This window comes from Lithobates pipiens, unplaced genomic scaffold, assembly GCF_037356315.1.
Source record: "Lithobates pipiens isolate NorthernLeopardFrog02 unplaced genomic scaffold, aLitPip1_a1.2 Scaffold_8, whole genome shotgun sequence".
Lineage (NCBI taxonomy): Eukaryota > Metazoa > Chordata > Amphibia > Anura > Ranidae > Lithobates > Lithobates pipiens.
In genome coordinates this window covers 335,586,184-335,603,791 of record NW_027507903.1, presented here as the reverse complement: position 1 = coordinate 335,603,791, position 17,608 = coordinate 335,586,184, and the positions used below count along the sequence as shown (strand labels likewise).

Genomic DNA, 17,608 nt, shown 5'->3' with positions numbered 1-17,608 from the left:
TTTTCCTTGCTATGATTTGGGTATTCTCTGCAAAGAGAATTTTTGCCAGTCATTAAACTAAGGTAAAAAGGCAAAATGCCCTCACTAAGTATACATTTTAATGCAAAATGAACATCCTATTTGTTTTTAGTAAAGCAACCCCTAAGTATCAGGTTATTGTTTTAGTTGAGCAGCTTGTAACTCAAAAACACTTTTATTTTTCATGAAATGGAAGAGCAGCAGATAAGTAATTTGCCTTATTTGCCTTATTTCAGGCCATTTGCATTTGCCTTATTTCAGGCCATTCTTAATATCCTCTTACTACGGAGTCTGTTTTTGCATGAAATATGCATACCTCTACTTTTCCTATAATACCTAAGCTTACTTTGCTTAGCTTTGTCATGGTTTTTGAATGTATTAAACGTGGATATTGTGCTTCTGATTTTATGTGTGGTCATACTTGCTAAGCACAGATGAAGATAATGACTGCCAAATTGCAAAAAAAAAAAGTTTCTTCGACCAGGGATGGAAGAAAAATCAGTCTAGTGCCAGGCAAAGTCTTTGGTAGCTTTATGACAGCATTCCTTTTGTGTCAGAAAAATAAAGGCATATAAAGCACACAAGCAACAGTTTACTTGGTTCTATCTTGTATTACAAGGGGTGATTATACTTTTAAAGAGAACCCGTCTTCTGTCTTGTACCATAAAACATTTTTTTAACTGGAATATACAGTGTTTTTTTTTTTTTTTTTTTTTTTTTTAATACTGGGGTTGATTTACTAAAATTAGAGCAAAATCTGGTGCTGCTCTGCAATTGTAGCCAATCAGCTTCTAAATTCAGCTTGTGAGTTACTAAACCCCCAACAGTAAATCTGTCTGTATGTGCAGCATAGCATGCTTGTTATACTCACTGTGTAACTTAAAGTGTTAATCCTCTGCATTGTGTAAAAAGGCTGTTTTATCCTGTATGCATAGATCCTTCCCTCCTACAATGTCTACCCGGGAAAGGCCAGCTAACACACAGACATGGTAGCCAATCTGCACATGCTCAGTTGTCTCTTTATGTTGGAGAGAACAATTATTTGCTACTTGTTCTCAGAGATAGCCAGGTCACATGATATTAGCATCACACATGTGGGAGTGTATACAGGCTGCAGTGGGAATCTCCTCCTACCTGAACTCTCAGCACTGGAGAAACTGTTCAGTTTATCATGTAATCATGGTATACAGATCAGCCAAAAGGTATATAGTGCCAGTATTTTAATGTAAATTGGGGAAGGGGGGCAGATTAACTATTTTCATACTGGGTTTAGTAACACTTCAAGCTTTGGCAAATAAAGCCTGACAGCTTATTGGTTTCTATGCAGAGCTCACCAGGTTTCCCTCTCTCCAGTTTTAGTAAATCATGCCCACTGTTTATTATTTACTGTTATTATTGTTAACCATATAGTCAACTCAATGGGTTGAGACATTTACATGAGTCACCCCATGCTGGATAACTAATTATACATATATGTTAGGGTTTGATGCATACATTTATTTTTTGTGAAGCTACCATAGTGGAGTGGGTCCTTCTTCAAGGTGTAAAATATTATATTGCCTTACCTGTCAGCTCTTGGCTCTTTTGTGATCACTCAAACCTGTCAGCAGTGCTACTCATCCTTATAGTAACAAAGAAGAGGAAAAAAAATGAAGGATCCTGCAGATTTCCATTTTGCCAAATATGATCAATCCATTAAGTCTTCAACATTCTGACTTTAAATGGTAAAGTCCATCATACTGATCATTGGTACTGCAATAGGTGGGTAACATTGCTTTATACAGCGGCCATCCACATAATGTAAATGAAAACATGATTCATCAGACCAGGCCAACTTCTTTCATTGTATATATATATATATATATATATATATATATATATATATATATATATATATATATATATATATATATAATATGGATTGTGCTAACTACCACCTCAACTCATTAAATAGCAAATATCACTTTTCACAGTGCCTTATAAAAACCAAAAGTGCCGTGCATATATTAATACTTCTATAAACTCCTCACTACACCCTTACTGAAGACATATCTGTTCTATACTACTATATGAAGTGCAATTCATTATTATAAACAATACCAAAAAGAATAGCATAAAGAAAAAGGACAGAAAAATAAGTCCAGTGCAAATGAATGTCCTAAGGGAGTGATCACTTCAGTGCCAATGAATTCCTCCTATATAAAGTGCTTCTTTTATCCACCAAACGAGTGACTTCACCACCACCTGCTGCAATGGCCACTCACCAGATAAACCTGCATATGGGCCTTTGGTTCATTTAAGATAACCACTCCGTTAAGAATTTCACCAACAGCCTTTCCAAGCAGTATATAAGAGCCTCTTGCGCTGATTGTTTCTCATAAAGATATATAAATAGCCATCATAGTGTAGTATGTAATCAAAATTTATTTAAAAGGTAAAAAAGCATAGTTAAACTCACATGCGCCTGTGCCTATGCCAGCACGAAGCATATCCAGCCGTGTACGTGGGGATGTGGATGGGGTTCAGATCTATCACCCCATCTCTCATACCCCCTCCAACCTCGAAGTGCGTTCCAAGCCTTGTTTTTCGCTGTACCGGAAGTGATGAAACAAAGTTCCCAGCAGCCTCTATGCATTTCGCAAATTATCTTGCGTCATCAACTTCTTTCATTGCTTTGTGGTCCAGTTCTGATGCTCATTGTAGACACATTTGGCTGTGGACAATGATCAGCACGGGCACCCTGCAGCTATGAAGCCTCATACACAATAAACTGTGATGCCCTTTTTTCTGCTTTTAAAACATCAACTTCAACAATAACATGTTTTCTTACTGCTTAATATATTCTACCAACTTTCAGATGTCATTGAGATATAATGAGATAATCAATGTTATTCACTTACACTTGCTGACCGCCCCGCCTTATAGCAGTTTTATTGCTACAGGGCTACAGATGTATGCCGGTTCACACAATAAATATATATATATATATATATATATATATATATATATATATATATATATATATATGCAATGTGGCATTTACGACTGTAGGGGGTGAGCCGATCTGCGGACTCTGGGCACTCAATGTCCTCCGCCACCCGCTGATCAACGGTTACAGAATGTAAGATCGCCGTTCTGACCAGGGGTAAGAGATGGATTCTGTGTTCCTGTAAAGGATGGTCTAGATTCCATTTAAATTTCTTACTCTAGTAAAAACAGCACACAGTGTACACCACTGTACAACATTGACAAGGCGCACATTTAACCCTTTGAATTGCCCTAGATGTTTAACCCATTCCCAGCCAGTGTCATTAGTACAGTGACAGTGCATATTTTTCGCATTGATCAGTGTATTAGTGTCACTGGTTCCCAAAAATTGGCAAAAGTGGCAGTTAGTGTACAATGCGGCAACAGCCAAGCTATAAGTCATTGATCACTGCCATTACTAGTAAAAAATAAATACAAATTCGAGTATATATCCCATAGTTTGTAGCTGCTATAATGTTTGTATAAACCAATCTATATTGTTTATTGGGATTTTTGTTTTTACCAAAAACATGTAGCAGGATACATATTGGCCTACATTTATGAAGATATGTTTTCCATTTTTTTATTGGATAAAGTAAAAATAATTTTTTTCAAAATTGTCTATTTTTTTGTTTATAGTGCAAAAAAATTAAAATAGCAGTGGTGATCAGATACCACAAAAAAAGCTCTATTTGTGGGGGGTTGTGGGAAGGGCATGCATTTTATTTTGGTACAGCGTTGCATGACTGTGCAGTAGTCAGTTAAATCAATGCAGTGCCGTATCCCAAAAAGTGACCTGGTCATGAAGGGGGCTAAATCTTCCGGAGGTGGTAAAACGGTTAGTGGTCAAGTTATGGCTGATCGGTGTATAAGTTACCTAATTTAGCTTTAATATTTTTTCATTAGTGGTTATTTTATTAAAATATGAACACACATATATTTTTTTGTAATACAGTGGAACTTTAGTTAACGATTAATGCAGTTAACAAGTGTTTTGAAAGACGAGCAGCTTTTTTGTGGTTTGCGAGTGTTGTCTCGCAAGACAAGCAGAATTCAAGCTAATGGGGTGTGCAGTACCACATTTGGCCAGAGGTGCGGGGGGCGTCAGTGACATTTCGGAACGTTTCGGAGCCGTTCGTAAATACTTGGAACCACTTGCAAACACTCGGAAATACTGTGTGTTCCCGAGACTTTCTGAGGGTTTTAGAGTTCAGCCGAGCTGTCCCTGAGTATTTACGAGGCTCTCCGGTGCCCCCCCCACCCCTGGCCACATGTGGTATGGCATCAAATCAATGCGGAACAAATTATCTTTGCTTCCATTGACTTCTATAGGGAAACTCGCTTTGATATGCAAGTGCTTTGGATTACAAGCATTCTCCTGGAACGGATTATGCTCGTAATCCAAGGTACCACTATATATATTATCTGTCTCTGTAAAAAGGTTCCTTAGTTGAGCAAGCCTGTTTTTCCTTTTTGGCTCCCGTTTCTGGGTTCTTTAAAATTTAGAAAAGCAAACATTTGGCTGTCATAGGTAACATTTTGACCTGTAAAAATTCTTGGGTATCTTACATGAATGTGGTATTCTATGAGCTGGGCCAAAATCGTCAGAAGTCGAGAAATAGCTAATAGCTTTTTTTTTTTTTGTGTCGCCATGGTGATGATGTTTCATATGGTAGCGAGCTAAAATACTGCAGACACCATGTTAGAGACTACAATGAGCACACATACCCTATTCTTACATTATGCTATATTTTCCACTCAGCGCTGTTATATTACAGGCGGAAATGTCCTATTCATTAAAGAGTAATTTTCTTCTCGTAAACTTGTCATACTTTGGCATCCTAGCTTATACAGTAGTCATTGTTAGGGAGTTCTCTGGCAGGAGTTTGTCAAGATAACAAATGACTCTTGCTAGTGAAAGCGCGTTCTTATTCCTAGGTGGATTTTCACTGCCGACAGCTAATACATTGCATAAATGATGCCATTTTTGTGTGTCAAAAGACTTCGAAAAGAGCACATTTTTCCAATTTCGCGAACATTTGTCGTCATGTTAGAAATAGTAAATGCTCTCATTTAATGGATATGATTGACAGATTGTTTTAAGAATGGAGTGAGGAATTCAATATGTCTTAGCAGGTTTTTCCGTATGGATAATTTGAGCTTGATCTATATTTTCTTCAGAATTAGCCAGATATTTGCCATAGACATAGCACTGACACGCAAAGCGTTCGATTGAGGCAGACGAACAAAGAAACCCTGGAGAAAAAAAAAAAAAGTCGGAATGATTTTTAAATGGAATGTTAAAGTCTTTAAAGTAAACCTGTCACACATTCAAGCAATCCCAATTGAGGATGTGATAAAAAAAATAAATGTACAAGCAAAGATTGACTTCATGGAAAATCAAATGTCAAAAATTGTAGATAAAAGCAGCTGAACTTCTACAAAACAATATTTGCTTTTCTTATAAAACATTGTCTTGGCTCTCCTTCTCCTTAAAGTGGAAGTAAACTCCCCTATCGTTTTCAGCCAAGGAAGCTGCCATCTTTGCCTCTGTTTAATCTTCAACTGCTATGGTGCTACACATGTGATTCGTTATGACACCAGCCATTGGATGGTTTGATAGTTTGGCTGAGAGCACAGCCAATGTGCAGTTAGCATTCCTTAAATCCATGGGTTTACTTCCACTTTAATAGTAATTCTTGGGCCATTACCCATATTATCAACAAAACACTGGCCCATTTTATGTTCTGACCCAAAGTTATGCTCCCATCTATATATGTTACTATCAAAATAATGTTGTGTACATTCACAGATTTTGTCGAGATATTGTAAACGAAACATTCCGATAAACGTTTAGTAAAAACAAGAGAAAGTGAGCCGGACCGTGTCTCCAAAAATCTGCACATTTCAAATAGCTAATCTTCAGGGCTGATGAAGGAGGCGTGGCTATCCTCTGAAAACGCGTGACCATTCCCTGGCTCATCCGACACCCTCCTCACGGCTCTCTCATATATCGTTCAGAGTAGAGACTTTAGTCCCAGGCTCACACTCAGACCTTCCTTCTTTGCCATCTGTCATGCTACTCCTACCCACTTGTGAGTGCATACATATTATATGTTATAATTTTAACCCTTATTAAATTGTGCTACACTATACCTGCCTGCTATGGTGCTGCACATGTGATTCGTTATGACACCAGCCATTGGATGGTTTGATAGTTTGGCTGAGAGCACAGCCAATGTGCAGTTAGCATTCTCGGCATGCTTTTTTTTTAAACTGTTTAAATCAATGGGTTTACTTCCACTTTAAGCTTCCATATTGGTCCCTAATACAGTGGTTGGGCCCACTGACCCATAGGTACGCTTAAGCCTCATACACACGCTCAGATTTTCTGCTGATTTTTTCCTTCAGATTTACCAAAACCATATACTATGAGGTCAAACCTTAGGAGTTTCAATCTGTATGTATTCAGGCAGGCCCTTGCACTACATGGTTTTGGTAAATCTGAAGACAAAAATCAGCAGAAAATCTGATAGTGTGTATGGAGCTTTAGAAGGGTGCAGAGTCATATTCAGTGTTTAGAGCAGTGATTCTCAACCAGGGTTCAGTGGAACCCTAGGATTTCTCCAAAGGTTGCTAGGGGTTCCTTCAGCATTGGGCAATTTCTGCCTCTCAGATAAGTTCCCACTCACACCATTGATCTTTTTAGCTATCTGTAAGGAGGTAATTCTTCCCAATGATCACAAGTGTAGGGACCATTCTTCCCACTGACCATCACACTAATGTATCATGAGTTGTAGAATTCAAATTTTTAGCAGGGGTTCCCTGAGACCGGAGAACTATTTCAAGGGTTCCTCTGTGTTGAAAAGGTTGAGAGAGGCTGGTTCAGAGACTAGGACTCAGATTTGCTTATAACTTCAGATGCTAATATAGTATCTTTGGATCTGCTAATTGTTTAAGCATACTGTTTTCAATGATGTTTATCTCTGTAATTTCCATCATATGCTCCATTTGACTTGCTCAAATTTGTAACTGGTTTTCTATGAAAAGAGGGGGGAAAACATACATCTTGCTTTTAAGTTAAACTTCCCATAAATTCGAGAAGAGAAGAAAAGATTGATCGCACATTTGAATCCAAAAGATGCTGTAGAGATTTCTTAGGCCGCGTACACACGCGGGGACTGTTCGCTGAAACTGTCCGCTGAAACCAAGTTTCAGCGGACAGTCCGCTCGTGTGTGGGCTTTCAGCGGACAGTTTCAGTGAACAGTCCGCTGAACAAGGTTTTTCGGAAATGTTTCAGCGGACAGTCCCCGCGTGTGTAGGCTTGTTCGTCAAACAAAGTTGCGCGCATGCTCAGAAAGGATTTTCACGCCGAAAGTTATAATGCAGTGTATAGAACGTCATATTTTTCGTCCCGTCGTACGTGCCATTCACGTCATCGCGCACGGTTTCAGCAAACTGTTCGTCCGTCGTGTGTGGCCATGTCCGTCCATGCTAATTTTGAGCGGACTGTTTGCCGAAACTGTTTGACGGACAAAGTTGGGCGAACAGTCCCCACGTGTGTATGCGGCCTTAGTTGTCATGAGCCAGACAAAATTGCAATGATGATCAGTTGACGCGTTTCACACGAAAAGAACTGTGTTTGTTCACAACAATTGAAATGCTCACAATACAAGCTATTTATAGGTGTATACCAAATCAAACGCCTAACACAAAATACCAGTAGAACAATCAACACAAAACTTCACTGACATAAAAACATTTCTTAATTGCTAAAACATCTGATCACAAAATGGTCAAAACAAAAAACAGACAATATAAACATGTAAACAAGAAATGTATTAAAAACAAAAATAGAAAAATGAGCGAAAAAATTATATATATATATATATATATATATATATATATATATATATATATATATATATATATATATGTAAAACATATATCACTGTATAACAAATTAAGTCTAATTGTGTGATTTAATACTTATCATTAACCAATTCAGAGCCGGAAGATTTGACCCCCTTCCTGACCAGAGCACTTTTTGCATTTCAGCACTGTGTTGCTTTAAGTGACAATTGACTTCCTTTTTTCCCCACAAATAGAGCGTTCTTTTGGTGGTATTTGATCACCTTTGCGGTTTTTATTTTTTGCGCTATAAACAAAAAAAGAGAGACAATTTTTTAAAAAATTCCATATTTTTAACTTTTTGCTATAATAAAAAACCCCAAATAATTATAAAAAAAAAAATCCCCCAGTTTAGGCCGATATATATTCTTCTACATATTTTTGGTAAAAAAAAAAAAAATCGCAAAAAGCGTATATTGATTGGTTTGCGCAAAACTTATAGTGTCTCCAAAATAGCTGATAGTTTTATGACATTTTTATTATAATTATTTTTTATTAGTAATGGTGGCGATCTGCGATTTTTATCGGGACTGAGACATTATGACAGACACATTGGACACTTTTGACACTATTTTGAGACCATTGTCATTTATACAGTGATCAATGCTATAACAATGCATGGATTACTGTGTAAATGACACTGGCAGGGAAAGGGTTAACCACTAGGAGGCGATGAAGGGGGTTAAGTGTGTCCTAGGGAGTGATTCTAACTCTGGGGGATAGGCTACGAGTCACATGACAGCAATCACCGCTCCTGATGACAGAAAGCAGTGATCTCTGTCATGTCTCAAGGCAGAATGGGGAAATGCCTTGCTTACATACATCAAGTCTGCGGGTCCCGCGGGCACGCTGTACGCGCCGCGTGTGCCCACTAGCCCCGGCAATTAAAGGTGCTGTGTGCAGGACTTTTCAGAATGTCCCACAAATGCACCTCCCGAGTGTGAAAAGTCACTTGAATGAATGGGAGGCGTTTTGTTTTCAGGCGCTTAGCAGAGGCTATTTTCAGCACTAAAGCGCCTGCAAACTGCCCCAGTGTGAAAGGGCTCTAAGGGCTCATGCACGCAGGATGTTTTTACAGCTGCTTTTAGGGGCGTCTGACTTTTTTTTTTAACTGCCTCTAAACGCCCCTCCATGTTAGCCTATGTGTCCATGCACACATAAACTTTCAAAGGCGTTTGGAGGAAAAAAAAAAAAATGGTACAGCCTGTGCGTCCAGGAGCAGAAGCTTTTGAGCTGTAAAAATGAACAAATGCCAAAAAAACGCTGCTAAACACTGTAACAAGCGTTTAGCTGTGTTTGGTGTTTTTAGGTGTTTTTACATTATAGTGTCTTTACTGAAAAAAAGCCAAAAAAACGCGGAAAACGCTCATAAACACTATTCAAAAGTGGCTAACAGCGTGTTTTTATTGCTGCTTTTTCCTGGCAGCAGTGCTGGCGTTTTTTAAAACGTCCTGGGTGCATGAGGACTAAAACAAAAATTGCAAGTATTGCAGCTTACCTACCCTCAATGTGGTGGCTGCCATCATTTCTTTTCTATTACTATTATTATTATTATTTATTATTTTTTTTGTTAACTTTTGATCTGGCCAATAACACGCTTAGTTTGGCTCTGTGGAGGAACATCGGAGCAATCCTTGTCAACCTGTGAGGAATTTGGTGTAAGATGCATTAGAAAATTTAGATGGACTTGGCTAACAAATTCAAATATTTGTTAGCCCAACATTTCATATTCCTGATATGGACCTGCTGTACCATGTACTTGTATGAGAAAGTATCCTGTTCTCCTTGTATGGCCTCCTTTATGTGAAATCCCATGTTTTAGTTTTAAAAAACTGATCACACTAAGCAGGAGAGCACACTGTGGTCAGTTCCCTAGCTATGCTGGGTTCTCAGTGTACTCTCCTCCAATGATCAGACTTGTCCTGACACGCCCCCGCTGCACAGCCATTCATTTTCAAACTCAGTGTGCTGCTGCTTCTCCTCCTCCACCCCACAGCTCTTATACAGCTGAGAACAGGGGGAATGTGATCATATCAAACAAAAACAAAAAAAAACATAAATACATTTTTTTATATCTATACAAAAATGTTTTGCCTTTAATTTATATTTTAAACTGAATGGGTTGTTTTACAAGGTGTCCATTTACAATCACTTTAAATCCAAAACTCCAGATAAAACTTCTTAAGCAGCAATAATTTTGTAATAAAAGTTTTACATAAATGAATAAAATCAGATCATTGTAAGAACCCTTGTCAGTGTTAAATGATTTGTACCAAACCTCTAACTGCCACTTTTACTGGACAGCTTGAGCTGTAAACCACTTGCCGACCAGCCACTGTCATTATACTGCGGCAGGTCGGCTCGTTCCCGTAAGTCTCTGTAGGTGTACATCTGTCCATTTTACAGCTATAGCGGCCGTTGCACAGCGGGGGAGCTGATGCACGTGGCCACTGGCCACCCGCGATCGCTCCACAAAATGCCAGAGTGGGGATCTGTCATTGTAAACAAACAGACCCCTGTTCTGATCGGGAAGTACAGAGTGATTGTCCATTCCTAGTGATTAGGATTAGATATCTCTGTACTCACAGTCAGTCCCCTCCTCACACAGTTAGAAACACCTCCCAGGGAACACATTTAACCCCTTGCTCGCCCCCTAGTGTTAACCCCTTCCCTGCCAGTGTCATTTACACAGCAACCAGTGCATTTTTATAGCACTGATCACTGTTTAAATGACACTGGTCCCAAAAACGTGTCAAGAGTGTCCAATCTGTCTGCCACAATATCGCAGTCCCACTAAAAATCCCTGATCGCTGCCATTACTAGTCAAAAAAAAATAAAATAATAATAATAAAAATGCCATACATCTATCCCCTATTTTCTAAACGCTATAACTTTTACACAAACCAATCAATATATGCTTATTGCAATTTTTTTTTACCAATTTGTTTACAAAAAAATATAGAAGAATATATGTTGCCCTAAACTAATGAAGATTTTTTTTTTTTATTATTAATTAATTAATTTATTTTGTTTGGATATTTGTTATCCAAAAAGTAAAAATTATAGTTTTTTTTTGTTTTTAAAAATTGTCACTCTTTTTTTGTTTATAGTGCAAAAAAAAAAAAATGCAGACACGATCAAATACCATCAAAAGAAAGCTCTATTTGTGGGAAAAAAGGATGTCAATTTTGTTTGGTTACAACGTGCAATTATCAGTTAAAACCATGCAGTGCCGTATCGAAAAAAATGACCTGGTCATTGAAGGGGAAAATCCTTCCGGTCCCTAAGTGGTTAAAGTGGCCCCATGCTCCCTTGCTTACAAGCAAATGTGTACCCATACATAATTCCTAAACACATAAGTAAAATGTGATTGCTTGCCACATGTGAGGTATTGTCACAAATGTCATAGCCAGAGCAGATGGGTTTTACTTCCTCTTTATTCCCCTGCAAAGTAAAAGCATAATGGGCTGGTATGCATCGCATACTAGCCCATTATGTGCCACTTACCTGAAAACAAAGCCCGCAATGTCTGCCATGTCCCCGCTGGTGTCTGCATCCATCTTCACCCCTCGTCCTTCCAGGATACGGGAGCAGACGGTCACGGCACGGGCCCTATAGAAACGGCACGATCATGCCCTTTCTTCAGTGCTCATGCGCCGATGACTTTGGCCCAAGCATATATGGTAAAAATCTCCTAAACAGTACAGGTTTAGGAGATATTTCCAGTACCTACAGGTAAACCTAAAACTGGTGTGTAATGCCACCTACACACGACCTGACTTTTTGATGGACTTCGTCCATCGGACTGGAATCCATCGGACAATTCGACCGAGTGTGGGCTCCAGCGGACTTTTTCTTCCCAAAAGTCTGGGGGACCTAGAAATAAAACTTGCGGACCTCAGCTGCAAAGTCCGCCAGATTGTCCACCAGACTAAGTCCGATGAGATGTCCGGTCGTGTGTACGCGGCATAAGGGTTTGCAACCACCTTAAAGAAGGTGGCTTATCACTTTCTCACCAAATGCCAGATGCCCTCTAAAAAGTGATCCACCTTGTATTACACTTCAGAGGGCAATTCTTATGTAAACAAGCCCATAAGCTGTCTCTGTGTTATGGAAAATAATAAATTAAGGTTAGAAATGCACGCTTGAAACTAGCTTATGCTAAATCCTAGCATGAAATAACCCAACTGTAGAGTGTTGGTAGCACTTTAGTCAAACATTATAATTGTTGCCATTATTGCTGAGAACATTGTATTAATTCTTAAACATTTGAAGCTATATAAATGAAGGAAAGATTTATTTTTTATTTTTTTTGTCTGCAAAAATGCTGGATACTGCTGGGATTTGAGCGCTGCTTTTTTTATTCAGTTCATGAAGCGTGATGGAATTACACAGAGCACAGCACTCTTTATGGGAAATGGCTGATGTGCTGCATCGCGAGGACAGTTACCTAATCCATTTTAGCTTTTACTGCTGAAAAGGCAAACACAACATTAAATAAAACAATTTTAACAAGTGTATAATTATGCATCACGCATCTCATGATAGCATAGCTGGAAATGATTAAGTAATTACCTACTGCGTGCAATACTGAATGCGTGAGTGGTTTCTGTTTTAGGACATGGCTTTTACATCTGGATGTCTGATATCAGCTAAAAAATACAAAAAAATAAAAGGATCATTATTTTATATTTATAATGTGTGTGTGTGTGTGTGTAATATATATATATATATATATATATATAGTATCTCACAAAAGTGAGTACACCCCTCACATTTTTTATTTTATTTTTTCATGTGACAACACTAAATAAATGACACTTTACTACAATGTAAAATAGTGAGAGCACAGCTTGTATAACAGTGTAAATTTGCTGTCCCCTCAAAATAGCTCAACACACAGCCATTAAAGTCTAAACAGCTGGTAACAAAAGTGAGCACACCCCCAAGTGAAAATGTCCAAACTGGGCCCAAAGTGTCAATATTTTGTGAGGCCACCATTATTTTCCAGCACTGCCTTAACCCTCTTGGGCATGGAGTTCACCAGAGCTTCACAGATTGCCACTGAAGTCTTCTTTCACTCCTCCATGGCGACATCACAGAGCTGGTAGATGTTAGAGACCTTGCACTCTTCCACCTTCCATTTGAGGATGTCCCACAGATGTTCAATAGGGTTTAGGTCTGGATACATACTTGACCAGTCCATCACCTTTACCCTCAGCTTCTTTAGCAAGGTAGTGGTCGTTTTGGTGGTGTGTTATCATATTGGAATATTGCCCTGAGACCCAGTCTCCGAAGGGAAGGGTTCATGCTCTGTTTCAGTATATCACAGTACATATTGGCATTCATGGTTCCCTCAATGAACTGTAGCTCCCCAGTGCCGGCAGCACTCATGCGTCTATTTCCCAAAGACAACCTCTGGATATGACGCTGAGCACATGCACTCAACTTCTTTGGACAACCATGGTGAGGCCTGTTCTGAGTGGAACATGTCTTGTTAAACCACTGTATAGTCTTGGCCACCATGCTGCAGATCAGTTTCAGGGTCTTGGCAATCTTCTTATAGCTTAGGCCATAATTTTGTTTCCCCTGTCTTGTCCCTTTTGGGACAAAATACATGGACTTTGTTCCATGTTTTTTGCTGCTTCCTAAGCCTAGCTTTTAGGTTTACTGGTTTGGCCACCTGACAAATTAGTTAGAAAGGAGACAGCCACAGCTGATTCTCTTATATTCAAGCACTTTACTGCGGCAAGAAGAATGCAGAGGAATGGAAGGATGACACCTCTCACACCTAGTAACATGGGACAAAGTACTACATACAGTATACTTTGTCCCATGGGGGATAAAACAGGGGAAAACATGTAATGGCAATTCTTATTTAATGCCTGCCCTAAAAAAAAGGGTTAATCTCAAATTTAAACCAATTCCTATAATAAGTGTGAAATTCAACCTGTAGGGTGCACTTGTTAACACCAGCTCGACAAACTTAAAATGAGAAATTGAAGGAGCCAGGTAAAAAAAAAAAACTAACCTGAGCCAATCAGATGCAATCGCGGTTTGGCTATTGTGATCCATGGATGCTGGTTGTCAGAATACAATGGCGGCAGCAGGTGATTCATCCATCCATCCATCCATCCATCCAACCATCCATGCTGTTTAGTGTGGATGGGGAACTAGTGAAATCTAGGTGTATAGCTAGCTTTAGGATATAACAATTTAAGCCTGCCTTCTGGGGAACCACATGCATTTTTAAAACTGACTTTTCGTTACATTGGTTATGCTAGTTGCTAGGGGAGCGATCCACATTTGCTGAAGATTCTTGAATCTCATATGATGCCCAAATGGTGATTGAATAAGTATATCCTTAAAGTGGATGTAAACCCTCCATATACCCAGTGAAGTGAATAGCATCAGGTGATACACAGGGATGAAACAAATCCTCCTACATAGGTTTTAGTTGTTTATCTACGGTCTACACCACTTCAAAAGGGCAGATTGTGGTAAAAATCTTTCTTTATCTGTAAGGAGCACAGGGGAGGGGGTAGAGAGAGAGAGCAGTTATTATGTGAGAGCTGATTGGAGGAAAGGCACACACCCCCTCCACATAGCAGAAGAAATGTGTCCTGAATAGACAAGCTCCATTTTGAACTCTCCCTCCCCCAACCCTCCCAATACAAATTAATCTCATGTGTCAGGAAAACTTCTCAGAAATGACTCATGCTGTTAACAGAGGAATGAAGCACCAGAGAGAAACGACACTTAGAGCTTTGGAGAAAACACTACAGATATACAGTATATGCTTTGATTCCATGACTGAGGTTTCCAACCACTTTACAAGGGAATCCTGCCAGGTATCCAAATGGTTAAATCATACATGCAATATGAGATTGTATATACTGTGTTGCAACCTTAGAGAGTCTCTTTGTCATTCAACATTTTCAGGAGTCCCTGTTAGACAAAATAGAGTAATAGGTGATCCACTGCATGTGAGTGTCGGCATCTAAGGTGCACATCCAAGCCCTATGTGTAAAGCTGAATATAAGAAACACCACACTCCAAACAGCCTGACATTAAAGGGGTTACAAACCTCAAACTTAAAAAAAAAAATAAAGAAAGAAATTGTTCTGTACTTGTCTCAATCCAGAGTACTAAGTGTCATTTCTGTCTTCTGCTTCATCCCTCTGCTATAAACATGAATGCTTCTGACAAGTTTTCCTGACACCAAGAGAAAAAAGGTGACGGGGAGGGACCGCCTCAGCTCTGTTCTTGTGTGGAGGGGGTGTGTCTTTTTCTTCCAATCAGTTCTAAAATTTCTCCTCATTAACCTCCCTGGCGGTATGATTCAGTTTGGAATTAGGTGCTGAAAGAGGTACAATTATTTTGCATGGAAATCTGGCGTTTTATTTTGTAGTCCTGTAATTCTTAGGAATAACGCTCTTAAATCTGTTCAAACCAGAGTCTAGCAGACATCCCGGGTATGATAAAGTTTATAATATAATAAAGAATAATAAAAAATATTCAATAATGTAATCAAATCCTAAAACACTGAAAAAGGGACACTTTTTGGTTGCTATGGACAATCTCCAAATTTCAGGCAGAAAAAAACAGTATTTATAATATAAAAGTGCATGCAGGGCACTGGACAGACCACTAGGGACAAAGGGGGTGTGTATTTTTTAATACAGCACTGTAATCTGTAAGATTACAGTGCTGTGTGTGTTTTGTGTACTTTTACTTTTTTGAATTTGCCGCCGTTCTCCACTCCCGTGCGCCGTAACGTCGCAGGGAACGGAGATCGGCGGCATTCGGCACTGTGAATCGAGCGCAGGACAGCTCGATCACACAGCGCGGCGGACATCGCTGGATCCAGGGGACAAGGTGAGTAACTCTCCCTGTGTCCTCCCCTGCATCGAGCGAAGCGATCCCGAGTCTGGCTCGGGGTTACCGCTCCTGTAATTAAAATCCCAACCCGAGCCAGACTCGGGATTACAGCTATTTTTCTATCCCCTTTTCATATTGACAGCTCAGACAAGGTATATGAAATCTCCAGTCTGAATGGCTGTAGAGAAAAGAAGACTGTAGACAAGCAGGTGCAATTTATATTGAAGGGTTTGTTTAACCTGTGTATCAACTGAGGCCAGTCACTGGGTATATGGAAGGGTTTACAACCACTTTAAGTCCAAAAGCAGCCTCAACCTGGGCTCCTCCCCAAGCCATGTCCACAGATTCGTTTCACACCATTCACTATGCCTAAGCTAAGTAATAAAAGAAAACATGCATTATATTGCAGCTTATCAATTCTTAGATGTGATGGCTGCATTGGTTTTCTTTTTGTGGCTTTCTTTCTTTTATTTCCACCTGGTGATCCAGCCAGTTGGTCTGTTTTCTCAAAACAGCAGGCTCTTCTGCAAATATTACAGTTAAGAGACCAACCATTTTTTTTTTTTTTTATATTAAATATTTTTTTGCAAGGGTTACACTCAGGGAGCACAGGGAACAACATGATCCCATACATCATAGTATTATTAGAACAGAGATTATGTTGATCCTGCAAAACAATTCTTACAAGCTAAAGATAAAATCAATATGAATATGCATTTCTACCTATTCTTGCAAAGCATCTATACTTCGAGTTGCCACCTCATCCGTTTAAACCCGAACACCTTTGAATTACACAGGTTCTGAGACTAATTCAATATAGATAAGGGCTCCTTCACATGGATGTGTCCGTGTACGGATCCTGCTCTGCTCAGCGGGGATCGCCCCGGCGATCCCCGCTGAGCAGGAAGATGACAGGTCTGTCTCTCCACACTGTGCAGGGATGGACCTGTCACAGCACCGCTCTCCCCTATGGGAGATCGGAGGATGATGGACCACAGAGTCCGTCGTCACCCGATCCGCAGACGGATGAAAAAATAGGTTTTTCCTCCATCACACTTTTTCGGATTGGAGCGGGTCGATTGTCAGTGCACACGTCACCACTGACATCCATCCCTCCATAGACCGCTATGGAGTGTCCGTTCAGGTCCACCTAAAAAAACGAGAGGCGGGCCTGAACAGATCGTCCATGTGAAAGGGGCCTAAGCCCCCGTACACACGGTCGGACATTGTGACCACAATCCACGTAGGATTTTTCCCGAAACTGGTGTTGCATACACACGGTCGGACAAAGTGGTGACATTCGTTGTGTACGACGGGACTAGGTAAAGGCTAGTAGCCAATAGCTTTGATCTCGTAATTTGATCTGAGCATGCGTGGCACTTTGTCCGATCGGAATTCTCTACAAACGATCGGACAAAATGCAATCGGATCATGTTGTCAGAAAACTTGAGATCCTGCTCTCAAATTTTTTCCGACGGAAAAAGTCCAATAGAGCCCACACACGATCGGATTTTCCGACAATATAATCCAAACGGACCTTTTCCGTTGGAATTTCCAACCATGTGTACAGAGCATATGGCACTAAGTGGGTTTAATTACCACCTTAATCAGCCACAGAACCTGTGATTAATATGTGTTGGGGTTTAAAGGGATGATGTGACAACCATATCTATACTGCGCTATTTTGTAGTTCCCATGGACAAAGAAGCGGCCCAAAAAGACAAGAAAAGAAAAAAATAAAAAAGAAGAAAAAAAAATAAAAAGACCCCA

General features: G+C 39.6%; 1 protein-coding gene across 2 annotated transcripts in view; it reads left to right on the top strand.

Annotated features, from left to right (window-relative positions):
* The window catches only part of KCTD16 (potassium channel tetramerization domain containing 16), a 494,134-nt gene that overhangs the window by 196,211 nt on the left and 280,315 nt on the right, over positions 1 to 17,608 (top strand). The window lies entirely within an intron of this gene.